The sequence below is a fragment of the Hemitrygon akajei genome, chromosome 11, assembly GCF_048418815.1.
Source record: "Hemitrygon akajei chromosome 11, sHemAka1.3, whole genome shotgun sequence".
Classification (NCBI taxonomy): Eukaryota; Metazoa; Chordata; class Chondrichthyes; order Myliobatiformes; family Dasyatidae; genus Hemitrygon; species Hemitrygon akajei.
In genome coordinates, this window is record NC_133134.1 from 68,547,260 (window position 1) to 68,559,481 (window position 12,222).

Genomic DNA, 12,222 nt, shown 5'->3' on the forward strand with positions numbered 1-12,222 from the left:
GATGGGTCAGGTCATGTCGCCACGGAACTGACCCATACTGTATGCCCTTTGTAGAAAAGTTAATAAAAATGTCAGTCTTTGCTTTCAGATCAACTAGGCAGTAAGATGTGGTTTATGATATGCCCTTGAATCGTATTGCACAAAACAGGCCTTTAGGTCATTGTCTTCCTACCAACCATCGAGATTCTATCTGTACTAATGGCATGTTCCAGCACTTATACCATAGGCCTTATGTTCTACGTTGATAAAGCGGTCATCTAAATGTTGCAGAGTAGCTGCTTCCAACATCACTTCAGTCAAATTGTTCCAAATTTAAGTGATCTGGATTTTTAAAAATCTTTGCCAAGATTCTTTGCCTCCATTCTCTATCTATCCCCCATATAATCTGGCATATATCATTTTCCACTCCTCATAATTCACCTTCTTCACAGGAAAACAAAGCAACCTGTTCAGGTTCTTCTAATCTTTGATACACTTCACTCCAGTAGAGCTTCCCTGCACGGTCTCCAGTTGAATTATTTCCTTCCTATATAATGTAGTGACCAGAACATCACACAACACTCCCATCTGTGTTGGAATACTTAACTCCATGATGTTCCGAAACCCATGTCGTCTGAACCAGCTCATCTACCTGTACTGTTTGGACACTGAGATACAGTTCTTTTGCTTCTCAGCATTTCCTTGGGCCTTTTCATTCAGACACTTGTTAGTCTTCCCAAGATCCAGCACCTTAGATTTTTAAGGATTAAATTCCATCTGCCATTGCTCCCATGCATTTTATGCTGAGGACTACCCACCTCACTATCACAAACACCAACAATCTTTGTGTGGACAAAGGATCATCGCCATGGCTGGATGCAAGGCAAGAGGAGGGATCTCCAAGCCAGGCTGGAACACAGAGGGATGAGGCCTCCTCTACCCAGCATCTTTTTGGAAAATGTGCCATTGCTGGAGAACAAAATTGAGGACCCAAGTGCAAGATTGCTAAATCAGAGAGAAATGAGAGACTGTTGTATTCTATGTCTAACTGGGATGTGGCTTTCTCCCATTACACCAGATACAGCGATCAAACTGGAAAGCTTCTCCGTTTACTGTGTGGACTGAACTGCTGATTCAGAAAAGAGAAAAGGGGGAGGTGTGTGTTTCATGATAAACTCTCAGTGGTGCTTCAATATGAAGGTTTTGTTAAACTCGTGCTCCCCCAACTTGGAACACATTACAAATCATAACTGAGGACTTCAACCAGACTTGTTTGAAGAAAACCCTGCCCAGTTACCATCACCATATAACCTGCGGCACCAATGGTCCCAACACACTAGACCACTGTTATACTAAGATAAGGAGTGCCTACCGAACCATGCCCAGACCGCATTTGGTTAAACCGTATCACTTGGCAATCCTTCTGCCTGCAGAGGCTAAAGAGCAAAGCTCCAGAGATTAGAACAACAAAGAGGTGGTTGTGGGAGGCAGAGGAGCGTCAGTGGACTGGGCCGTGTTCGAGGACTCATCTAGGGATCTGAATGAATACACCATAGTTGTTATGGATTTTATTAAAACAGTTGTAGACAAGTGTGTCCCCACAAAATCATTCAGAGTCTTCCCCAACCAGAAGCCCTGGATGAACCATGAGATCCACAATCTGCTGAGAGCCAGATCAGAGGCATTCAAGTCTGGTGACCAAGCAAGTTACAAGAAGTCAAGATATGATCTCCAGAAAGCCATCTCACGAGCAACATGGCTATTCTGGACCAAACTTCAATCAACAAAGGATGTTTGACAGTTGTGGCAGGGGTTATAAAATTACAAAATTATAATTACCTCTTATAAAATTAGATCAAGCTCCATAGGAGACAGCAGGGCCTCACTTCCAGATGAGCTCAATGCTGCCCTGAACTGCAAGCTTCCCTTCCTCCACCATCAACGCTGTCCTCAACTGCATCTCTTCCATTTCACGCACATCTGCTTTCACTCCATTCTCCAGCCACCCCACCAGGGATAGGGTTCCTCTTGTCCTCACCTACCACCACCCCCCCAGCCTCCATGTCCAGCACATATTTCTCTAAAACTTCTGCCACCTCCAACGGGATTCCAGCACCGAGTACATCTTTCCCTCCCCCCAACTTTCTGCTTTCCACAGGGATTGCTCCCTACGTGACTCCTTTGTCCATTCATCTCTCCCCACTGATCTCCCTCCTGACATTTACCCTTGCAAGCAGAACAAGTGCTGCGCCTGTCCCTACACCTCCTCCTTCACCACCATTCAGGTCCCCAAACAGTCCTTCCAGGTGAGGTGACGCTTCACCTGTGAGTCTGTTGGGGTCACCTATTGTATCTGATGCTCCCAGTGTGGCCTCCTGTATATCGGTGACACCCGATGTAGATTGGGAGACCGCTTTGCCCAGCACCTATGCTTCATCCACCAGAAAAAGTGGGATCTCCCAGTGGCTACTCATTTTAATTCCACTTCCCATTCCCATTCCGATATGTCCATCCATGGTCTCCTCCACTGTCGGGATAAGGCCACACTTAGGTTGGCGAAACAACTCCTTATATTCTATTTGGGTAGCCTCCAACCTGATGGCTTGAAGATCGATTTCTCAAACTTCCAGTAATGTCGCCCCCTCCCTCCCCCCACTGTTCACCATTTCCCATTCCCATGACCCTCCCTCATGTTCTCCCCTCGCCTCCCTCTGGTGCTCCTCCCCCCTTCTTCTTTCTTCCATGGCCTTCTGTCTCTTTCACCATCAACTTCCCAGCTCTTTGCTTCATCCCTCCCCCTCCAAGTTTCACCTATCGCCTGGTGTTTCTCTCTCCCCCACCCCACCTTTCAAATCTACTCATCTTTTTTTCTCCAGTCCTGCTGAAAGGTTTCAGCCCGAAACATCGACTGTACTTTTTTCCATAGATGCTGCCTGGCCTGCTGAGTTCCTCCAGCATTTTGTGTGTGTGGCTTGGATTTCCAGCATCTGCAGATTATCGCTTGTTTGTGATTTGATCCACGCTTTCTATGCTCACTTTGACTGTTAAAACATAGAAGAACCATCAAGAGCTCCTGCATCCCCCGTGGACCCTATGATTTCAGACTCTGAAGCGGACGTGCAAACAGCCTTCAGGAGGGTGAACGATGAAAAGGATCCGGCCCAGATGGGGTAGAAGGCCGAGTAGTAAAGATCTGTGCTGATCAATTGGCTGGTGTGTTCACTGAAATCTTTAACCTCTCGCTTTGGCAACCTGAGGTACCCACCTGCTTCAAGCAGGCTACAATTATACCGGTGCCCAACAAGAGTGTGGTAACCTGCCTCAATGACTATCGCCCAGTAGCACTTTCATCCACAGTGATGAAGTGTTTTGGGAGGCTGGTGATGAAACATTAACTCCTGCCTGAGAAGCAACTTAGATCTGCTCCAATTTCCCTACCAGCGCAGCAGATCCACAGTTGATGCCATTTCATTGGCTCTTCACTCAACCCTGCAACATCTGAACAGCAAAGATGCATACATCAGGATGCTCTTTATTGACTACAGCTCAGCATTAATATCATCACCTCCGCAAAACTAATCAATAAACTCCAAGACCTTGGTTCAATACCTCCTTATGCAATTGGATCCTGTATTTCTTCACTTGCAAACCTCGGTCAGTTCAGACTGGCAACAACATCTTCTCCATGATCCCCATCAGCACAGGTGCACCACAAGACTGTGTGCGTAGCCCCCTGCTCTACTCACTTTACACTTATGACTGTGCGGCTAAGCATAGTTCCAATGCCATATTCACATTTGCTGATGACACCACTGTTGTTGGCCGAATCAAAGATGCTGACAGATCAGCATCTAGGAGGGAGATTGAAATCTGGCTGAGTGGTGCCACAGCAATAACCTCTCACTCAATGTCAGCAAGACCAAGGAGCTGATTGTAAACTTCAGGAGAAGCCAACCAGAAGTCCATGAGCCAGTCCTCACTGGAAGATCAGAGGTGGAGAGGGTTAGTAACTTTAAATTCATAGATGTCACTATTTCAGAGGATCTGTCTTGGGCCCAGCACGTAAGTGGATTTACAAAGAAAGCACGGCATCAGCTCTACTTCCTTAGGAGTTTGTGGATAATCAACATGGCATTTAAAACTTTAACAAACTTCTACAGGTATGTAGTGGAGAGTATACTGGCTGGCTGCATCACAGCCTGGTGTGGAAACACCGATGCCCTTAAATGGAAAATCCTATAAAAGGTCCATCACGGGTAAAGGCTTCCCAACCATTGAACACATCTACATGATACACTGTCACAAGAAAGCAGCATCCATCATCAGGGACCTCCACTGCCCAGGACATGCTCTCTTCTCATAGCTGCCATCAGGAAGAAGGTACAAGAGCCTCACAATTCACACCATCTGGTTCAGGAACAGTTATTACCCCTCAACCATCAGGCTCTTGGACCTAATGGGATAACTTCACTCAACTTCACTTACCCCGTCATTGAAATGTTCTGACAATCAATGGACTTACTTTCAAGGACTCGTCATCTCATGTTCTCAATATTTATTGTTTATTTAGTCATTATTATGTAACACTTACCCAACAGGCTGGTATATGTCTAGGGGAAAAAGAGATCCAGCCACACACCAACCCACCTCCCGTACACGCAGGTGCTGTGAGAATTGCGTTTATGCCTCGCGCCCGCCAACCGTATCAAACCCACAACAAATACCGTTATGAAATACACTTTAAAGAGTTTACTAAAATTAAAAGAGTATTAGGCAATACTAAATATATATACAAGAAAAAAACAAAAGGCGCCAACTTATCAAAGTTCAGTCAGTTTAGTGCACTCGGTGGAGCTCATCCAGCGAACCATTCGACTCCTCGGTGGTCGTCCTCCCGACTTCCACTTCGGACTCCCCGGTGGTCGTCCGAGCGCACTTCCTCCTTCCTCGGCGTCTCCCTCCAGACTCCCCTCACACCCCAAGCCCGCGCAACCCCTCCCCCAAGTTCCCAGCCTCACAAAACACAATAACATTCCCCATTGATTAACAAATGAATACAATTACCATATCAGCCATTCTAAAGCAAAACAACGGCAAGAGAAACTTTTAACAGACAAAGAAGCATTCCTACTCGTAACAAACCAAAGAAGCCCTTTTTAGTAACATACACAGGACATTGTACAATTATTTCTTCTTTTTGAATTTGCACTGTTTGTTGTCTTCTGCACTCTGGTTGAATGTTGGGCAGTCTTTCATTGATTCTATTATGTTTAATATTCTAAGGATTTATTGATTATGCGCACAAGAAAATGAATCTCATGGTTGTGTAACTACTTTGACAATAAAGTTTACTTCAAACTTTGAACTTTAAAGATACAGCCTTCCAATCCCAGCCCTCAACCATCACCATCTGCTTTCTATCACCACGGTAATTTCAGATCCAATTTGCCAAACTGCCATGGTTTCAATGCTGTTACCCTTATTGCTATCCACATAGATGCACTTGGACACCAGCTCAAAAGGTTCAGGCAGGATATCCCCTTCAATACACACAAAATGCTGGAGGAACTCAGCAGTCCAGGCGGCATGTATGGAAAATAGTACAGACGATGTATCGGGCTGAGACCCTTTATCATGATATCCCCTTAGCAAAGCTATGCCGACTTTCCTGCCTCTCCAAGCAGAAATGTCCTCGTATTGTATTTTCAAATCATAATTCTCTCCATGCAGATTTATCCCCATATAGTACTATTAAATAATGCCCCTACCACTAATGTTAGACTCACTGGCTTGTAATTGCTGTCCACCAATGTTAGACTCACTGTTCTCTAATCGTATGGCACCTCATCAATGGACAGATAATATCTGAAAATTTCTATCAGAGCCCCAGCAATCTCCTCCCTTCCTCCCCTTAGACGACTGAGATCCGTCTCACTGGGCCATTCCAATTTTTCCGTGTTTAGGTCCACTAAGATATCCAATATATCCTCCTTTTTAATCATAGTTGTTCTCATATTTCACCAGTCCTCTCCCGGAATTTTCCAATTATAGTTCATTGAGGAAAAAGGAAAGATGATGGACCCTATTGAATGGCACATCAAGCAGGCTGTCAAAGTCACTGTGCTTTGTCACTGGAGCTTTCAAACAAGTATCAAGACCTTTGATAGATGGTGATGAGATTGGTCCTGCCTGTCACATCATCCTTGCACAAACCAAGAGTCAGCACTAGCACATATTGTCACTTCGACCAACATCCAACTATTTCTGAAACATCAGCCTGCCATGGAGTTCTGAAAAGAGAAACAGTTACAGTACTGTGCAAAAGACTTGGCCACATATATATATCTAGGGTACAGAGTACTGGCGTAATTTTATGTATTGCACTGTACCGCTGCCAGAAAAAAACAAATTTCAGTGAGTGAAATGTGAGTGATGATAAATTTGATTCTGATAAACTTGATTCTATTGTGGACTGAGAGTGGGAAGGGGGCAGGGAGATTAGAATCATGGTTGGGAAAAGGGGAAGGGAGAGGGGAGGGAGTGGGAAGCACCAGAGAGACATTCTATAATGATCAATAAACCATTTATTTGAATCAAATTACCTGACCTGGTGTCTCAGGGCAGGTGTGTCTGCACCTGCACAACAAGCTCACCCTCTGCTCCATGTTGACATGTCAGTACTGTGCACCCTAGCAATATACATGTGCCGAAGATGTCTCAAAGTTCTGTATCTTCGTTAAAAGTCTGTATTCTGCAGGCTGTTCCCAGGGAAGCAAAAACACTGAAACACCCCAGTGAAGTGAAAGATACCAGACCCTCCTGGTCTGTCTGAGTAAGGAGCTGGCCACAGTTTCGGATAGACATCTAGTGCAGGGGGAAAGGCCACAGTTTTAATGCCCTTTTGTCATTCCAAACTTTTGCTCAACAAATGTAGGTAAAGGAAAACTCTCAAAACATAAATAGAATAGCATGCATCAAAAATAGCAACACGTTAATCTTCTGCACACAGACTGATGGTGTTAGCCTCAGGTTGACAGGGCAGGTGACAAGATTATCACTGGATCATTCCTTTTCAGGCTATATACTGACATCCACAATCCCACCTACCCTGAACGCAACAATGCTGGGCCATAGACTAAGCAGTGCTACAGGGAAATGGGAGATGCTGGGTGGGGGTGACCAAGGCAGGTGAAGACCATAAGACCAATTTACTCTCACCTAAGACTGGACCTTCCTCTACAAGCCCATACTGTCCCAATGTCCACAGCAGTTCCTCGGAGACCTGTCAATTAGCCCAGCTACTGTCCTAAGAACCTTACGTTCAGCAACATGCTCGCTGAAGAAATTGCACAAAGGGATAGAGTGGGTGAGGTATCATGGAGCTAGAGAAAGAGGGAGGTCTTAGGGAGGACTTCAGAGAAGGAAAAGGTAAAGCTGATGAAAAGCAGATAGATGAAGGAAAGAGAGGGATGGAGAGGGGTCCTAATGCGGGAAGGAGCAGGGACCCAGCTCCAGGGTGAAAGGAAGTATGGAGGAGTGTATGGGCTGAGGGAAAGTATTTCAAGAAAAGTGGGAGGAGGTCATGGACTATGGGAGCATGGCAGAAATAAATAACTCAAGGATGGAGAAGATTGATGGAGTGAACAGTCAATGAAAGGGTGGGAGGATGAAGGGTGGGAGGATGTAGGGTGGTCAGAATCAACAGGGAGGCAATGGACAAGTGAACAATACTTGGCCACATCCTCTGGACTGTGCACATCTACATTCTTGTTAATGTCCCTTCAGCAGAACATGATCTCCAGTAGCTTGATCCCTCGTGCCTTTGGATCAAGACCATGTAGATACATGAAAGTTGGTGCTGTTGTGGACAGCAAGGCTAAAGTACATTGTAGGTAAGTTGGGAAGCTGGTGATAAGCACATTCCTTAGTTCATCGGAATGAAAGAGCACATGCCAGTCTGCATTGACCGTGCCATGACTGTTGTTCTGACTATTACCTCATCCACTTTGTCCTGAGATAATGAGGGCAATAGAAAAGTTACCTTGAGAAAAAGAAACTGATCCAGAAGTATCTGAAGTCCAGGTCCAACAGTAAACCTGCTGTGTAGAGAATATAGATGGTGAGTGGATGAATTCAGGAGAGCCATGATAACATGCAAAGATTATTCTGTGCTGTCAGAACCAGCCATGCCCAAATAACTCAAGAACCAAGAAATAAATGTATTTATCAAAATGATAACCAATTAACATCCTGTGGAAGAATAAATGATCAGCCAAGAACCTGCTCTGGACATTGATGTCCTTGATTCTATTCTACAGCAAAATATTTTGTCCAGCCTTGTCACAATACTTAATCAAAAAAAATCATAAAAGGCATAGGCTAAATGACAACAGAAACTGCCTCAGGAGCAAAACTTTACAGAGATGAATTTCAATCACAAATTCACAACCTCATCTGATTGCAGTAACAACAGGTGTCCTCCTTTCTGTTATCATGGAAAATTAATCACCAAGGTCCTCCTCAAATGCTTCTCTCCAGTGGTCAAAGAGCTACTCCCAAAAGCACAGTGTAGTGTCATCGATTTAAAAGCAGAGTGCACGTGACTTTCACCAAATGGCAGAAAGAGAAATTCAGGCCGCAAAATTAACCACCATACATGCTCTATGTTTGAGCTTCCAAAAGCATTTGATGGCATCAGATGAAAAGCCTAAAGACAAGAAGATGTAAGAGCATAATTAGACTATTCTTTCATGGCTGATTTATTTTCCCCTTCAACACAAGTCTCCTGCCTTGTCCAGGTAACCTTTTACACCCTTACATTTCAAGAAACCTCCCAATAACTTGGGCTCCATGGCCATTCATAGCATTGAATTCCACAGATTGACCAAGCTCTGGCTAAAGAAATTCCTCCTCACCTTTCTTCTAAAGGGACATCCTCATATTCTGAGGTATCATCTAGTGTCTACATCCTCCAACTTCCATATACTAGGCAAAATTCAGTTTAAAAATTAATCAGAGTTCATCTAAGACACTGCTATCTGTATACAGTAGTGACTTGTAAAATCCATAGAACAGTGAACAATACAGCACAGGAACAGGCCCTTGGCCTGCAATGGTGTGCCAAACCAGCTAAAAAATAAATCAAAAATAAACCCAAAACGAGACCCGCTGCTCCAAAGAAAACAGCACATTTGTCTAGCCTCTCATGATAGCATATGCCTTCTAAACCAGGCATCATCCTGATAAATCTCTTCTACACCCACTCCAAAGCCTCAACATCCTTCCTACAGTGGGGCAACCAGAACTGGATGCAATACTCCGGATGTGGCCTAACCAGAGTTTTATAAAGTTGTAACAAAAGCTCTTGACTTTTGAACTCAGCGGCTCGGCTAATAAATTCAAGTATTCCATAAACCTTCTTAACCACCTATCGACCTGTGTAGCCACTTTTATGAAGCTATGAACTTGGTCCCCAGAATCTCTCTGCTCTGCACTGTTAAATGCCTTACCCTTAACATTGTACTGTCTCTTTGCATTTAACCTAACAAGGTGCAACATGTCACATTTATCTGGGTCAAATTCCATCTGCCATTTCTCTGCCCATATCCACAACTGATCTATATCATGTTGTATTTTTGCCAGTTATCTACATTATCCACAACTCCACCAATCTTAGTATCATCCGCAGACTTACTAACCCACCCATCTACATTTTTTTCCAGGGCATTTACATACATCACAAACAGCAGAGGTCCCAGCACAGATCCCTGCTGAACACCACTAATTACAGACCTCCAGCTCAAATAAGTCCCTTCAAACACCACCCTCTGTCTTCTATGATGCAAGCCATTTCTGAATCCAAACAGTCCATTTGCCATGGACACCATGCATCCAAATCTTCTGGATTAGCCTCCCATGAGGGACTTTGTCAAAGGCCTTACTAAAATCCATGTAGACAACATCCACCGCTCTACCTTCATTAATCTCTCTCATCTCCTTGTCAAGAAACTCAGTCAAGTTGGTAAAGCACAACCTGTCCCGCACAAAGCCAGCCTGGCTCTCTCTAACTAGGCCATGGGTTTCCAAATGCTCATATGAGATGACCAACTGACATGACACTCGCTGGTTTATAGTTCTCAGGGTTTCCCCTTGATTCCTTCTTAAATAGAGTTACAACATTAGCCAGTCACCAGTTGTCCAGGAGCTCGACTGTGCCACAAGTGGTCTCAAAAATACAGATCAAGGGCCCAGCAATCTCGTCTCTTGCCTCCCTCAATAACCTGGGGTAAATTCCATCAGGCCCTGGGGACTTATCCACCTTAATTCTCATCAGGAAACCCAATACTTCCTCCTTGACGTCTAAACACCCAAACATACTTATACACTCAGAACTGATCTCCTGGTCCTCCACATCGTTTTCCTTGGTAAGTACTGAAACAAAGTACTCATTCAGAATCTCACTCACATTATCCACATCTAAGCAAATGTTCCCCCCTTGATGTCTCCCCCTGAGTGCAGCTGTGATATTGTCCCTGATTAGTAGTGCAACTCAACCCCCCACCCCCTCCACCACCCCTCCCCCACTCCTTTGTCTCCTTCTCAATGTTTTCTAAAACTTCGAAAACTTGGAACATTAATCACCCATTCCTGCACTCTCAACTAAGTTTGAGTAATGGCAACAACATCATAGTTCCATGTACTGATCCATGCTCTAAGTTCATCAACTTTACCCATAATACTCCTTGCATTAAAATATGCATTATACAAACCATCTGCCCCATAATACCTGTTAGTTCAATTTTGTCAATCAATACTTTTCATGACATCTGATCCTTCCCTACTGACCTGCTGCTCCAGTTCCCAGTCCCCGGCAGCCCTGGTTTAAACCCTCACGGGTAGGATATTTGTCCTTCATATCTGATCCCTCCCTTACTGAACTGGTGTTCTGGTTCCCAGTCCCCTGCAGCCCTGTTTTAAACACTCATGGGTAGGATATTTGTTCACCTCCAATTCAGGTGCAACCCGTCCCTCTTGCACAGGTCACCCCTTCTACAGAAAAGGTTCCAATAATCCAAGAACTTGAAACCCTACCCCCTTCACCATTTCGCCAGCCACTAATTCATCTGTGCTATCATCCCATTCCTACCTGCAATGACCTGTGGCACTGGGATTAATCTGGAGATTACTATATTGGAGATCCTTCAGCCTCTTTCCTAACTCTATCTACTCACCGTGAAGGAACTCTTCCCTTTTTTACCTGTCATTGGTGCCAATATACCACAATCTCTGGCTGTTCCCCCTCCCCTTGAGAATATCCTGCAACCGCTCCGATACACCCTGGAGGTAACACACCATCCTGGTGTTTCTTTTGTGGCCACAGGGTCTTCTGTCTGTCCCCTAACTATCAAATCCCCTATTACTACCACTCTGCCTGACTTTACCCTTCCCCGCTGAGCCTCAGAGCCGGTCACAGTGCCACTAGTCTGGCTGTCACTGCAGTGCCCTGATGGGGCATCCCCTCCCCAGCAGTAAACTTGTTGCAGAGGGAATGTCCACAAGGGAGCCCTACACTGACTGCTTAATCCCTCGCTCTCCTGGTGGTTACCCATCTACGGGTCTGAAGCCGAATCTTTGGCTGTGACCACCTCTTCAAAAGTCTCGTCTATAATGTCCTCAGCCTCACAGATGAACCTGAGTACATCCTTCATCGACCATTCACTAATCTTCATTTACTCCCAGAAACCGGAAACTCTGTCATTTAGGTTTCACCTTTCAATCTATTTGCCCATTGTTTCTAAAATAGACACAAAATGCCAGAGGAATACAGCAGAGGCCATGCAGCTTCCACAGAGAGGAGCCAAGTGATTGCAGCAGAACATCTTTTTTGAATTTGGTGACCTAGAGAAATTTGCCTTCTCGTTATGTTTGTGACATATAATCCATGATCTTAACCAACGAGCCCACAAAAGACCCAATCTCACTGCAGACCAGTGACAAGCAAGGCAATATTGCCACTATAGTTGTGTATTTAATATTTCAGTAATATGTGAGTAATCTTGTATATATGTTGTTAAGCATTTTTGTTTGTTTAAATAATTCATTATGGATTACATGTAAAAATAAGTGAATTGATATATGCACACCTCACTTTAAGTAGAAACCAAAGTACACAACTAATTTCCCGACTCTCTTATTTTCCTTTGAAGTAGTTTAATGCTTTGAAGTTACAAAGCATAACAGTTA